The 15,547-nt window shown below is 40.6% G+C and overlaps 1 protein-coding gene across 1 annotated transcript in view; it reads right to left on the bottom strand.

The window, feature by feature from the left end:
- Nucleotides 1-2,566: 2,566 nt before the first annotated feature.
- Nucleotides 2,567-15,547, bottom strand: part of LOC125775614 (uncharacterized) — a 231,184-nt gene continuing 218,203 nt past the window's right edge. Inside the window, exon 4 of the mRNA XM_049446265.1 lies at nt 2,567-3,882. The gene's annotated coding sequence lies outside the window, so the exon portion shown is untranslated. The remainder of the gene's footprint in view (nt 3,883-15,547) is intronic.

The raw sequence follows: 15,547 nt of genomic DNA, 5'->3' as shown, positions 1-15,547 counted from the left end.
TCTTACTATCAACGGCATTGTAAATGGACGACTGTCAACGCTTACTTTGGATACTGGTGCCACACATTCAATTATCCGACCGGATGTGGTAAGAGGAACGGTTGAACCATTAGTCGGTTGCAAGCTTCGAACGGCCACCGGGGAGGAAGCAGCTGTCGCGGGAAATGTGTTTTGTGAAGTGATGATTGGTATCCTGGAAGTTAATCACACCTTCATCGTAGCAGAAATCACGTATGAAATTATAATGGGAATAGATTTCATGATTGATCACGGGGTTACTTTGGATTTAAACAAGCAAATGCTGTTTTGCCAGAACATGGAGATGCCTATAAACACCGGATATGTGACCAACGTTGAAAGTAAGAGGGTGATTGTTGATGATAATCAGAGTATTCCACCAAAATCTGAGGCGATTGTATGGGCTAAAGTGAATGGAGGAGGTGGGACTGAAGAATTGTGGATTGTGGAACCAACAAAAATAGATACACCCATATTGGTAGGAAGAACGCTTGTGAAAACTAGAGAAGACGCCACCATTCCGGTCAGAGTAGTGAATGAATTCAACACGCCTATAAGTCTGAAGAAAGGAGCAGTAATTGGACAGTGCCAGAATATAAGTGCAATAGCACGATGCGAACGGTCACAAAAGAAACCTACTATTGAGCCACAGCAGATAAGTCCTACACTCCTAAATAATTTGCTGAACGAACTGCATGGAAATGAAAAATTAAAAGCAGAAAAACTATTAGAAAAATACGCATCCATATTTGCAAACGAAGGAAACACAGGAAGAACCGGCATTGTCAAACATCGTATAAATACCGGAGACGCTAAACCAATCCGACAAGCTCCGCGTAGGGTTCCACTAGCAAAACGTGAGGATGCTAACAAAATTATTGAAGACATGCACAAAAACGGTGTAATCGAACCTTCAATAAGTCCATGGAGCTCACCTATCGTCTTAGTTAAAAAGAAAGATGGTAGCACCCGTTTCTGCGTAGATTATAGGAAGTTGAATGATGTCACAAAGAAAGACAGTTATCCTCTACCGAGAATCGATGATACATTAGACACCTTGTCTGGAGCGAAATGGTTTTCTATATTAGATCTACAAAGTGGATATTGGCAAGTCGAGATTGATGAATGTGGCCGTGAAAAGACCGCTTTCAGTATGGGCGACGGGTTATGGGAATTCTCTGTGATGCCATTTGGGTTATGTAATGCGCCTGCAACGTTCGAGCGACTGATGGAACATGTGTTAAAAGGACTCAACTGGAAGACATGTTTAGTGTATCTTGATGACATTATCATCATGGGAAAAAGTTTCGATGATCATCTGAAAAATCTAGAGGAAGACTTTCAGCGAATAGCACCAGCCGGATTACGCTTGAATCCCAAAAAGTGTTCATTATGGAAGAAGCAGGTCACATATCTCGGACATAAAGTGTCAACTGAGGGGATTCACACCGAGGAAGGAAAAATAAAAGCAGTCAAAGATTGGCCTCGACCCACCAACATACATGAACTCCGCAGCTTCCTTGGCTTATGCACGTATTACCGCCGTTTTGTACCTGGATTTGCGAACGTGGCTAGAAGTTTACATGATTTAACAAAGAAGAATCGCCCGTTTGTATGGCAGTTGGAACAAGAAAAAGCGTTTGAGCAGCTTAAAGAACTACTTTGTACGGCGCCGATGTAGGCTTATCCAATACCTGGAAAGAAATTCATCCTAGATACAGATGCGAGCGCTTATGGAATTGGAGGTGTCCTGTCTCAGCTCATCGACGGACAAGAAAGAGTAATTGGGTATTACAGCAGAGTGCTCGGGAAACCAGAGAAAAACTACTGTGTGACGCGAAAAGAACTACTAGCCGTAGTGGAATGTGTAAAACATTTCCACAAGTATTTGTATGGACAACGATTCTTGCTGAGGACTGATCATGCAGCATTAAAATGGTTATTACAGTTTAAGAATCCGGAAGGCCAAATTGCACGATGGATCGAAAGATTACAGAATTACGACTTCGAAACAGAACACCGAAAGGGGATTCACCACAAAAATGCGGATGCATTATCATCGCCCTTGTCCACGGGAATGTAAACATTGCTCCAAATCAGAGGGAAAAGAAGGTATAATCGACGTGCGATTACTGAATATAGAACCTGAAGATGATTGGACTCCTCACCGCATCAGAATCAATCAGCTGGAGGACCCTGATCTTGCAAAGCTGATAATAGCCAAAGAAAATGGGGTACGACCACCAAAGGAACAAATAAGTAACGAGAGTCCAACGGCAAAAGCATATTGGGCCCAATGGAACAGCATAAACCTCGTTAATGGATACCTTCATCAAAGCTGGGAAAGCGAAGACGGTAAACAGTCTCTTCTGCTGATCATAGTACCGAAGTCCATGATCCCGAAAGTATTGAAAGAATATCACAATGGACCTAGTGGAGGGCACCTTGGAATTACAAAAACTATAGAGAAGATTAAACAACGGTTCTACTGGATCGGTTGTCGAGATTCCATAGCAGAATGGATAAGTAATTGCGTAGAGTGCATGGCAGCTAAAGGTCCTAAAGCCAAAAGTCGCGGTAGGCTGCAACAGTACAACGTGGGATCACCATTTGAACGAGTCGCAATGGATGTTGCAGGTCCGTTCCCAACCAGTACGGCCGGAAACAAATATCTACTGGTTGTCATGGACTATTTCTGTAAATGGCCAGAAGTATATGCCTTACCAAACCAAGAAGCGAAGACCGTAGCCGAAGCGTTTGTAGAAAATTGGATAACAAGGTTCGGAGTGCCCGTCGAATTACACTCAGATCAAGGCAGGAATTTCGAATCTTCCATTTTCCAAGAAGTTTGTACATTATTGGGCATCCACAAGACACGGACAACAGCGTTACACCCACAATCAGATGGGATGGTAGAGAGATTCAACGGAACGCTCGAAGAACATCTGCGGAAAATCGTTGATAAAGACCAACGGAATTGGGACAAGTGCATCCAGATGTTCGTGCTGGCGTATCGTTCAGCGAAGCAAGAGACAACTGGTTACACGCCGGCAAAGATTATTTTCGGATCTGATCTGCGACTCCCTGCTGATCTTAAGTTTGGAACGAATCCTACAGCTGTAAGAAATGATGGAGATTATTGTTCTGCCTTAAAGGAAGAAATGAATGAATTGCATCTAATGGTAAGACAGCATACGCATCTGATGAGCAATAAGATGAAGGACCGGTTCGATCAAGCGGCAAATTCAAAAGGTTTTGAAGAAGGTGATCTGGTCCTGTTGTACAATCCACTTCGAAAGAAAGGCTTGTCCCCGAAACTGCAGACAGCCTGGGAAGGACCCTATATGGTGATGAAACGACTTAATGACGTGGTATACCGCATACAAAGAAATGGAAAAGCACGATGTAAAATGAAAGTAGTACATTTGGAGAGGCTCGCCCCATTTGTACAAAAGTAGTATTAAGTTGTATTTGTATTGCTATATGCATCCCTTATTATGAACAATAGCTGTAGGTATATGGAATAGCATTTGTCTTGTTGTAGACATCTGGCGCCGCGAAACAATAGACATCTGTCGCCGCACTGTCTGCTTGTCTACTTAAACAATTGCTGAGTCTGGCGCCGCGGCTGTCTGCTTGCGTCTGGCGCCGTATAACATTATGTTCTGGTATTTCCAGACGCAATATTCTAGAAGGACACGTCGGCATCAGCGATAAGTGCGTGGCTATATAAGCCGTGGCAGCGCCAACGTAATCAATCAGTGCTAAGAGTAAACTGCTATAGTGTAGACGAGTTGTGAAATAAAGAGTTGTTGAATTAAATTAAACAGTGTTGATTTTATTTGTCAATCCAGAGATACGAACCTAACAAAGTAAACTAGCAAGCAGTAAAAATCGTAACAATACTTCATTGTCTTACGTGTAATGAGTACATTAAAGGAAATACATCCAGAATCCAATGTAGTGTTTGCGAAAAATGGATTCATGCTAAATGCCTGAATATTACGAAAGATGAATTCTCCACGCTGGTCAGTGAAATAAGAAGTGAGGTACTGAAATTTAAATGTGCATCGTGTGTGTCCGAGACAAGTGTAATCGTATCTGAGGACATGCTAGATGACACCGAGGAGCCCGACACTGATGATATGGGTTCCATTACTGATAAAATCGATAAACTACTTAGTAAGCATATTGAAGGTCTTAAACTTGATTTGGATAAAAAGTTCAGTAATTTTAAGAAGGATATTGAAAGCAAGCTGTCAACCTTAAGTTCTGATATGGCCAAAATCTCGAAACAAAATAATTCGCTAACTAATCATTGCTCGTCATTGGACAAGAGGATTACCCAAGTCGAGGAAAGTTTAAAAAATACTACATTGGAGGCTCTTATGACTGAAGACGTTATAGCTGAGATAAATGAGCGTAAAAGACGCGAAGCAAATGTCATCTTGATGGGGATCACTGAGTCCAACAAGGGTTCTGGACAGGAACGTTTGGAGGATGATCGTGCAGCACTATCAACGATACTACCTCCAGAACTTTCAGTCAAGATCCCGGACTACAAATTGCGTCGTCTTGGGCGTCCAAATGCTGGTCGTAATCGTCTACTGTTGGTCGAAACGACATCCTTAGGTGAAGCTAGAACTATTTTGAAAACCAAAGCACCAGATAACTCACGTATAGCCTTTAAGTCCGACTTAACTCAAGCACAGCTTTCCTATCTCAAGAATCTTCGCTCTAAACTAGACTCACTGGCAGAGAATGGCACAACTAATAAAACAATTAAATACGTACATGGAAAACCAAAAATCGTCGACAAGAATTTTCGCGCGTTCCGTGAGGAAAAAACAACCCGTAACTCTACAGTTCTACTATCAGAACACGAGAGGTCTCAGAACTAAACTAAGTAAATTCTTAACAGCCTTAGCGTGCAGTCAATCAGATGTCTTGTGCATAACGGAATCATGGCTTCAAACGTCAATAGCGGATGGTGAAGTTATCGACAGGTCTTATAATATCTTTAGAAAGGATAGGGATCCTATGATCAGTGGTTTTAAACGTGGAGGGGGAGTCTTCATTGCAGTAAAGCGTTCCATTCAGTCTGAGCTAGTTATCATAAACGACAACACCCTGGAACAAGTATTTATTAAAATTAAAGGTAACAATACAGATATTGTCATTGGTTGTATATATATTCCTCCCCTGTCCTCTGTTGACACATATTTGCTCCATATAGATTCGTTGTCATATATCCGTGACAAACTACCGGATGCGAGTCTACTGATCATAGGTGACTATAATCTTCCCAGCAGTATATCAAGGACAGAATGCACCAAAATAATCTACGAAAATCTATCCATGATTGGATGCCAGCAATTCAATAATGTCTTAAATAATCACCACAAAACCCTGGACTTGTGCTTCAGCAATGCTGGTATCGTGCTACGTAAAACACCAGCTATCATCGAGGAAGATAAACTTCACCCAGCAATAGATATTACCCTTGAGTTTAACACGCATCTTAGACCAGAAGCATCATCAAGTTATGTATTCAAGAAAGCAGATTATGACAGCTTAAATAAATTTTTCATCAGAACTAATTGGACCGATCTCTACAAAATTGATTGTATAGATGATAAATTGAATTGGTTTTACCAAAAGGTGTACGAAGGCGTTGATAAATTCGTCCCGCTACACGCTAAAAAACCCAGTAACTATCCGTGTTGGTTTACCTTGGAACTTATACGTAAAATAAAATTAAAAAACAAGGCACACGCAATCTACAAACAAAGAAGCACAAGACTCACCTATAATAGGTTCGCCAGTTTAAGACACGAGTGTAAAGCATTAAGTGCTAGATGTTACCGGAATTATGTGATCCAGGTGGAAGACTCCATTAAGACAGACACCCTTCTGGAAATTCATCAAGAACAAGAAAAAAAATAATACAGAGATACCGGCGAAAGTACATTGGAACAATTCAACAGCGAACACTGGAGAAGATATTAGTAACTTATTTGCATCTTTCTTTGAGGGTACCTATACATCCACTGATGCTGAATACACACAAGATTCAGAGGCCGTACATGGAGCTCCAACTAATCATGACGGCAATTTCGGAACAAATTGCAACTTACCCGACATGGATGCTACCTTTGACGTCGTCTTCAAACAGCTAACATTACTTGATATAAATAAAGGCGCAGGCCCCGATGGACTACCAAATATTTTTCTTCGAGGTTGTGCGGTAGGACTCTGTGAGCCAATATCTCATATATTTAGTAAATCATCACAAGGAATTTTCAGCACATGTTGGAAAAAGTCATACGTCTATCCAATACACAAATCTGGACATAGATCTGATGTCAAAAACTACCGTCCAATTTGCATCCAATCGTCACTAGCAAAGCTCTTTGAAAAAGTAGTCTTAACACAACTGGCAGCGTCATTCAAGGATATTATCATCACCCGTCAGCATGGGTTTGTTGGCAGAAGATCCACAACAACCAATCTGTTTGTTTATGTTAATTACATACTTGAGTCTATGAATGCTGGTACTAGTGTTCATGCAGTGTTCACTGACTTCAGTAAGGCATTCGACAAAGTTGACCATGATACATTATTGATGAAACTCAAAAACTATGGTGTAAACGGCACGGCACTCAAATGCTTCCATTCTTACCTAGTTAACAGACATCTTCAGGTCAGAGTTGATGGTCATCTGTCAAAAGAATACGATGTGCTGTCTGGAGTCCCTCAAGGTTCACATCTAGGTCCTTTGTTATTCAATATATTTGTTAATGATATTGGTAAACATTTCAAGTCGGAATACTTGCTGTACGCGGACGACCTTAAAATCTTCAGGACGATACATGATGAACAAGATAAAATCGGTGTGCTGTCTGGAGTCCTTAACGACCTTAAAATCTTCAGGACGATACATGATGAACAAGATAAAATCGGTTTGCAGCATGACTTAGATACCCTAAACACCTGGTGTAATACCAATAAATTATACTTAAATATCACTAAGTGCGCTGTAATGTCCTTCTCAAGAGCACGCTCACTTGAAGTCATGAACTACACAATAAACGGTCAAAAACTTCAGGAAGTCATCGAAACTAAAGATCTCGGAATAAATATAGCTAATAAGTTAACTTTCAACAAACACACTGATAAAATCGCCTTACAGGCTTACAAAGTGCTTGGACTTATCATTAGAGCAGCTAAAGACTGCAGTAATGCGTCCACTCTGGTTAAACTCTTTACGACGTTAGTTCTTCCCATCTTAGAATATGGGACGGTAATATGGTCACCATTTACTGATATTCAAGTCAATAGACTTGAAAAAATTCAGAAAAAATTCTGCAAGTCACTGTCTTTCTTTATAACTTGGCAAACATCAACAGCAGCAGTGGAGGATGCAATGAAAAAGTTCCAGATTAAACCTCTATTGATTCGGCGTAAACTGGCGGACTTAATGTTCTTTTATAAAGTAATGAATGGTCTCATCGATGCTCCGGAGGTACAAGACAGCTTTAAAATGATCACAGACGGCCCAAGTCTCAGGCGCAACCGCTTTATTAGAACAACCAAATCAACTAAAAATTATGTCATACATGGTCCCAGTAACAGGATAGCTAATTACGTCAATGACATGACTCCTCAGATCCAGTTCTTCGGAGGTTCCATCCATTCCTTCAACTTTAACCTGAGAAAACATCTGTACGACCACCACAATAGCTAGAACTCGGATTGCATTTTTTGAATTTTTTGTATTATGTTTCATTTTCTCTGATATAGCGACTTAATTTATTCTTGCAATATTAATATTAATAATAACATTATTATTCCTTTTATTGCCGATTGGCGTTCATAAATAAATAAATAAATATTGCGCAGCACGATATGGTCACAATTCCCATGGTACTTGCTCTTCCATGGAGGTCAATTGTACACCAAAATTCAACCACGGTATGTCGGAGGGAATGACATCGGTAATACATTCGCGATCGATACGTTCCATATGTAGCTCACCAATAGGTTGTCCAGGACAGATAAGCTCAGTGAACTTGGCTTTCAATAAGAAGGTAGAATCGCAACGCATGTCTTAACGACGACATCCCCACCATGTTTCATCTTTGCGCATAACACGATGAAACCAGTCAATTAATTCGCTGGTAACGCTTTGGTCTGCAAGGTGGGTGTTTAGCTATTAGAAAGTATGTATATTCAATTTTGCTCAAAACCTACCCAACAGCTTGATAAACCTGACCAGCAGTATCGGGATTCTAAGCGCAATTTACAATAGCTTGTGGAACATCCGAATGTGCTCACCGTAGTATTTGCTCTTCACCCTCAAGCTCAAAGCTCATTGGTTTGGGACTAGCGTTCTACACCAGCTCCTTTGCTGATTCTATAAAAAAATACATGGTAAATCTTTTGAAATAAAGTTTAATTTTAGCTTACCTAGCATTGCGACGTGCACCTTCCACGAGCACGTCATTGAATTTAAAATTTTGTCTCGCATTCACGACCAACTAATTTGATAACTACATTTGAGTACTTCACAGCATCGCGTATCGCTTGTTCATATCGTCCCAAAGGAAATTTGTAAACACTTCTTCCAGATTCAAATAACTAAATAAACCAGCGTAAAGGATTTAACCATGAAATAAACTAAAACAAATTGTCTTGCAAAAACCTTCGTTACGATAGCAAAAATGTAAATATGGCTGTGAATGAGCATAATCTAGACCCCACTATTCGGCATGGTTGCTTATTTGTTCGTAACATTTTTCTGTGGTGAACATTTATTGACTTACCACAGTTAAAAAGAGGCATACATAAAAAACTTAATTTTTCATGTATTTGCTCATATTGTTCTCATCTTTAAGAATATATATTAAAATAAAACGATTTTCTTTTGAAAATATATTAAATTTTTATATATAACCAATATTTTTGGGACAACTTTTCCATAAATTTTAAGAAAATAACACAATGCAACAATTTTCCGGTAAAAAGTCGGCCATCTTGGATTCCAATAGAAACTCAACCCCGGAGTACACTTGACGTTTCTACAGTGGCACCTCTCAGCTGTGCCTTTGTTTACATAACATCAGCTGATACTTTCTCTACTCCTCCTCTACCGTGATTACTACTACGAAGTATCGCACAACAAATGAATCTGAATGTCAGAATTTTACCCAGCTCCTGAAAGGGGCCATACACGACACACATGTGCGTTCGATCTGTATGAAATCGTTTCGCCATACACGACATACAAATCCATTTTGCGTTCGTTCTTCACACGACGAACATGCTTATCCATGGAAGATGGTCGACAAGGAAGCGGAAAATTCTTCGTCCACGATCTTTCCTATTCGACGACACGAGAAAAATGAGATTTTGTGTACACGACATACTTGTGTGCACACCGATCGTAAAAAGTCAAACATTTTCGCGAACATGGATCGGTATGCGCACGTACACATTGTTTAGTGTTGAGTGAAGTGGACGTGTTTTTTACGCTCTTGGATTATTCGCAGAATAATCCTAGTTTTTCACAGTGAAAACACTAGATTTTTGTGTTAAGACTTACCGGAATTCCGGATGATCCAAGTGGATACTAACAGTGCGATTCTGTACTGTAATACAGTCTCAAGTCTCTAAATTTGCGATTTTTAGTTAGATACAATTTTTGAGACTTGAGACGATTTTGCTATTCTGTAACTGACAGTCACAAAATCTATTACATTTTATTATTCAGAGATGTTTTTACACTTGAATGAAAATGAATATGTCGATAGCAAATATTAAATTTTCTATAACATAGTCAAAAAATAAAATTATCAATAAAAATAAAAATATATGTTGAGTTTGTTTCATAATATTTACGAAATTTATCTAAAATTAATTTATTTTTCACCGTTTAGTGTTTGAGTAGCTTACAAAATATAAAAAAACGACATTCGATTAATATCTATGATGATCTCTATTCAGTGTACTCAAAATGGCAGACAAGAGTTCTTTTTAGTTTTGTGACCTGTTAACTACGAGGTCTCAAATTTGAGGCAATATTTTAAGACTAACGCTAGAGATTGTTTAGTGAATAGTAAATAGTCACAATTTACCTCAAAATTTCTCAAATAGAGACTAGAGACTGATTATAGAATCCCGCTATAAACCTAAAGAAATAAATACGTACAATTTAATTTAAACAATTTTTTTTTGCAAATACCTGCCCCTTTTCGGGACCAATTTCCAAATTTCTTAGTAATAATTTTTATTTCCCCTAATAACAGCGCATCAAACGTGCGCTTATTTTTAATTTGCCGTTTTTGCTTTCTCTTTTCCGCTTTTCTGCTTTTTCTCCTATTTGTTTTGCTTTTGGTTTAGGCATTGCCAACCATTTATAATATAAGTTAGGTTTTAGCGGCAGGGACTGAACGTACTCGCTAACAGGTGTACTTAAACTATTTTCTCCCTGAGGTATGGCCTCCGAGAATAGCACGGGGCGTACACCAGAGAATCCTTTTCGGAGGAATTCTAAAATTTTGAGAACGCCCCCAAACGGCAGAAATGGGGAATCCACCGCTGCTGGATCAACATTTAGTTAAACTACTGACCGGGCAAGCAAAAGTGAAGAGAAATCACTAAATAATGAATTCTCCAACTATTTCAACAAGCTGGGTTGCAAAATAAAAGAGTTAGAAAATATGATGGGCTGGTCAAAGGCACGTAAACCAGGCAATGCGCGAGACCGGAGAAGAAAATTATGGCTGAGAAAGCAACACAGCTTTCTCATATTTCTAAAGAGTTGAACACCCCAAAGCGGCTGCGAGAAACATCGGGAGAACTACCCCCCACAAAAAAGCAAAGATTGCTATTGAAAAGGTGTAACAAATGACCAGTGAGGCCACGAAAGTAATAGATATTACAGGTCAACATAGCGAATGTGAAAAATGGGTGGATATTGTTAAAAAGAGAAAGCCGATTCAGAAGAAAATAAGAACGAAACCGGACGCCATCATTATAACAAAAGAGGAAGGGTCGTCGTATGCTGATAGCCGAATCATTCCAAAGCGTCTTAGAGGGAATGGTGGGTGAAATGGCGCTGATACAGCCAAAAATCCATAGCGTCACAATAGTGTGTAAGGATTTAGACGAAATTACTACACCTGAAGAAATCTGCGAGGCGCTAAAAAAAGAGTGTGGAATCCACAAACTGGAGAAATCAACCGTCAAAAGTATGAGTAGTGGCACACAGATATGCCTACGTGCTCAGGATGCCAAAGCTGCACTAAAATTGGGCAAAGTTAAGATAGGATTGTCGATCTGTCGCCTTCGAAAATACTCGCCTATTCCTAGATGCTATAAATGTTTCCACCTGGGTCACATGGCGCGTAACTGCTGCAGTTTGACAGACAGATCCTATGCACTGTAATTATTTGTTTAGCATACGCTTTTATATTCAATGCATGTATCCATGCTGGTGCTGCGTACAGTATTACCGAACTCATTGCTTTCGCTATTAAGAATCGCCGGCTGGAACGTACACAGCCTGTATTGGTCATCATTCTCGATAGTGCATTGTAAATTTTGTTTGCTTTACTGGACCAATACTCCATGTGCTCTTTGAATTTTAATTTAGAATCTAATATTACCCCCAGATACTTCAGCTTCGGCTGCGAAGCTCTATCTCGAGCTCTATTTGTTCTTTTACCTTCCTGGTGCTTATAAGTAAAACTTCAGGGTTTTGCTCCGCCAGTTCCAGACTCACAGAAGATAACCAGTGCCGTAGATAATTTTAGCAATCATTGCATTTGCTTCTTAGGTCTACTAATTGTTTTGCCACTGCTACCACCATGAGATCGTTTGCATATGCTATTAGTTTCACATCTTTTGGTTGCTGCCTTCTTAGCATCCCGTCATACTTGAGGTTCCATAACAGCGGGCTTAACGGTCAGTGTTGGCATACTCCAGTAGCTCTTGGCTCTTTCGTTCGTATCACAAATCAGCAGTCTATTTTTAGAATAACTAGTTATAATGTTTATGGTGTATTCTGGGGCGCGAATTTTTTCCAGGGCTTTGATTATGTGTGACCATTTTGCCGTGTTGAACGCATTCTTGACATCCAGGGTGATCAGCGCGCAGTACTTTTTCGTGCCCCCTTTCCATCTTTTCCCACTTACTGCTCATTTTGCAGTATCGAAGACTTCTCGTAGTGCGTCAATAGTGGATCTCTTTTTTATAAAGCCGTATTGTCTCTCTGATAGTCCGTCGGCTTTCTGGGTTACTAATTCCAAGCGGTTTCGTATTATACTTTCGTACTCTTTACCCATTGTGTCGAGCATACACAAAGGTCGGTACGATGAAGGTTCTTCAGGTGGTTTCGTTGGTTTTGGGAGCAGAACCAAACGTTGTACTTTTCACGAGGCGGGGAACACCTCTTCCTTCATAAAAGCGTTGTACATTTTAGAAAACGGTTGAGGTTTTGAGCTTATAGCTTCCTTCAGGGCTCTGTTAGGTATGCCATCTAATCCAGGTGCTCTGTTGTTTTTTATTTTTTTTTTGCTATAGGCAGGAGCTCTTCTTCTGTGACTAACGGGGGTGACTCTGCAGCTTCGTTTTGTCGCTTGGCATATGAAATTTGGTCGTGTTTCGGGAATAATGTTTCGACGACTTTTCCCATAAAATATGCATCTTTCGGTTGCTGCTGCTTATTTTTAAATCTTGATGTACAGATTTTGTAAGCAGTTCCCCAAAGGTCAATGTTTGCTTCTTTGCAGAGCTTCTCAAAACATGACTTTTTGCTCCGGCTAATTGCCGACTTCAGGAGCTGTTTAAAATCCCCCGCTATTACAATAGGAGTTTTGCCTCTGGTTTCTAAAGAGAGCCGTAAGAGGAAATCTTCCAATTCTGTAATTGCTGCTCTGGGACGAGCATAGCAACTTACAAAATATGTCCCTTGTATATTCGCCCATGTGAAACAGTTATGAGCTTCTCTGGAGCTGGTCTTGAAAGGTTGTCCTTTGCAGGACCATATTGCTGCCTTGCCGGTTTTGTCTGCTATCCATGTGCTTTTCAGACGCTGAGAATATTGTTCACGTAGTATGGCGACATCAATGTTCTCTTCTGTGATTTTCTGGTCTAGCAAATCATGTGCGGCTACGGAATGATTTAAGTTTAACTGTATTAACCTCATTTTCTTAGAGTCTTCATCATCTCTTGGTACTTGGGGCAAGTCATGCTCAATACTGAGTGTTCCCCTTTGCAGAACATGCAGCTCGGAACGATGGTGCATGCCTTTGCTAAATGTCCCGCGGTACCGCAACGTGTGCATTGAGAAGATCTGTCTGTCAAATTGCAGCAGTTACGCGCCATGCGACCCAGGTGGAAACATTTATAGCATCTAGGAATAGGCGAGTATTCTCGAAGGCGACAGATCGACCATCCTATCTTAACTTTGCCCAATTTTAGTGCAGCTTTGGCAACCTGAGCTCGTAGGCATATCTGCGTGCCACTACTCATACTTTTGACGGCTTTTTTTTTTTTTTTTTTTTTTTTTTTTTATGGATACGCCAAAGGTGGGTGTAAATCTTCAAAAGATATTGTTGGCCCGTACCAACAATTATGCCCGATTCGCATACAGCGCATACGTGCTAAAGCACCCCCTTGCCCCCAGACCTGTGTTTCCCTGCGGAACTACCTATAGGCTTTCCTTCGCAGGGCAGGTATTGTTTATGTATACAACATCTCTTTTATATATAACTTCTTATTTTGTCATACGTTTGCAGCTTCTCGGGACTGCACTCTCGGTCTTATCATGATTTCCTCTTCACGCAGCCTTTGCATAATATATGCTATTATCCCACATACCATATCCCATGCTAGGTGGGATGTTAGCATAAATTTTACCACATCCCTTGAGCGTATGGGTAAGGACTTTCCTACTTTATCTGAAAGTATTTTCCTTTCCTTTTGGAAACGGACACATTCCACCAGTATGTGATCTGCCGTTTCAATATCATTTTCACAGTGCATGCAGAGTGGAGATTCCACATGCTTATATTTGTACAGATAGCTTCTGAAGCAGCCGTGACCAGATAGAAATTGTGTGAGGTAGTAGTTCACCTCCCCATGATCCCGCGTAACCCAGTCTCTAATATTGGGTATCAGAGAATGGGTCCACCTTCCTTTCGATGAGGTATTCCATCTCTCCTGCCATTTTTGGAGGCATTTCTCATTAATTTTTTCCATTTTCCATCAGAACAACCTCCGTTTTGTGAGCTGCTAGTTGTAAGCCAGCGTTTTCGAGCCATCTTTTAATATTGCTGATACTTTCGTTGCACTTGTTCCTCGCCTCGTCCAGGGTTTTCGCTACTACTACGACCGCAATGTCGTCCGCATAACCTACTACGTTCACCGCATCTGGCATCGCGACTCTCAGAACCCCATTGTACATAACGTTCCAGAGTACAGGGCCGAGAACTGACCCTTGCGGAACACCGCCTGTAACTTTGTATGTTTCAGGTCCACATTCTGTTTCGTATACTAATACTCTGTTGTCAAAGTAGCTGGCCACAATTCGTATAAGGTAGTCCGGAACCTTTAGCTCTGTCAGGGCTCTAATGATTAGAGTCCAGTTCGCTGAGTTAAAAGCATTTTTGATATCCAGGGTAATGACAACACAGTATTTTTTGTCACCCCAGCGCCATCTGCTCCCTTCCAATGCTTTTCCCGCAATATCGGTAACCGCATTTATTGCATCCACTGTGCTTCGTCCTTTTCTGAAACCAAATTGCATTGGATTCAACCCAGCGTCTCCTTCCGTATACTTCTCGAGTCGCTTGTAGATAATTGTCTCGAAAACTTTTCCAGCCGTATCAAGCATACATAAGGGCCGATATGACGAGGGTTCTTCTGGGGGCATATCACCTTTGGGGAGAAGAACGAGGCGTTGACGCTTCCAACATTTGGGGAAGATCCCTTCCTTCAAGCAGTTTGTGTATGCGTTTTGGAACAATTTTGGCTTTCTTTGAATGATACGCTTAGTTACGAAAGATACGCTTAGTTACTTTTGACGGTTGATTTCTCCAGTTTGTGGATTCCACACTCTTTTTTTAGCGCCTCGCAGATTTCTTCAGGTGTAGTAATTTCGTCTAAATCCTTACACACTATTGTGACGCTATGGGTTTTTGGCTGTATCAGCGCCATTTCACCCACCGCTCCCTCTAAGACGCTTTGGAATGATTCGGCTATCAGCATACGACGACCCTTCCTCTTTTGTTATAATGATGACGTCCGGTTGCGTTCTTATTTTCTTCTGAATCGGCTTTCTTTCCATTTTCCACATGCGCTATGTTGGCCTGTAATATCTATTACTTTCGTGGCCTCAATGGTCATTTGTTACACCTTTTCAATAGCAATCTTTGCTTTTTTGTGGGGGGTAGTTCTCCCGATGTTTCTCGCAGCCGCTTTGGGGTGTTCAACTCTTTAGAAATATGAGAAAGCTGTGTTGCTT

The sequence above is a fragment of the Bactrocera dorsalis genome, chromosome 1 (assembly GCF_023373825.1).
Source record: "Bactrocera dorsalis isolate Fly_Bdor chromosome 1, ASM2337382v1, whole genome shotgun sequence".
NCBI classification, from domain to species: Eukaryota; Metazoa; Arthropoda; class Insecta; order Diptera; family Tephritidae; genus Bactrocera; species Bactrocera dorsalis.
Note: the sequence above shows the minus strand (reverse complement) of the source record. Positions and strands in the feature narration are given on the sequence as shown.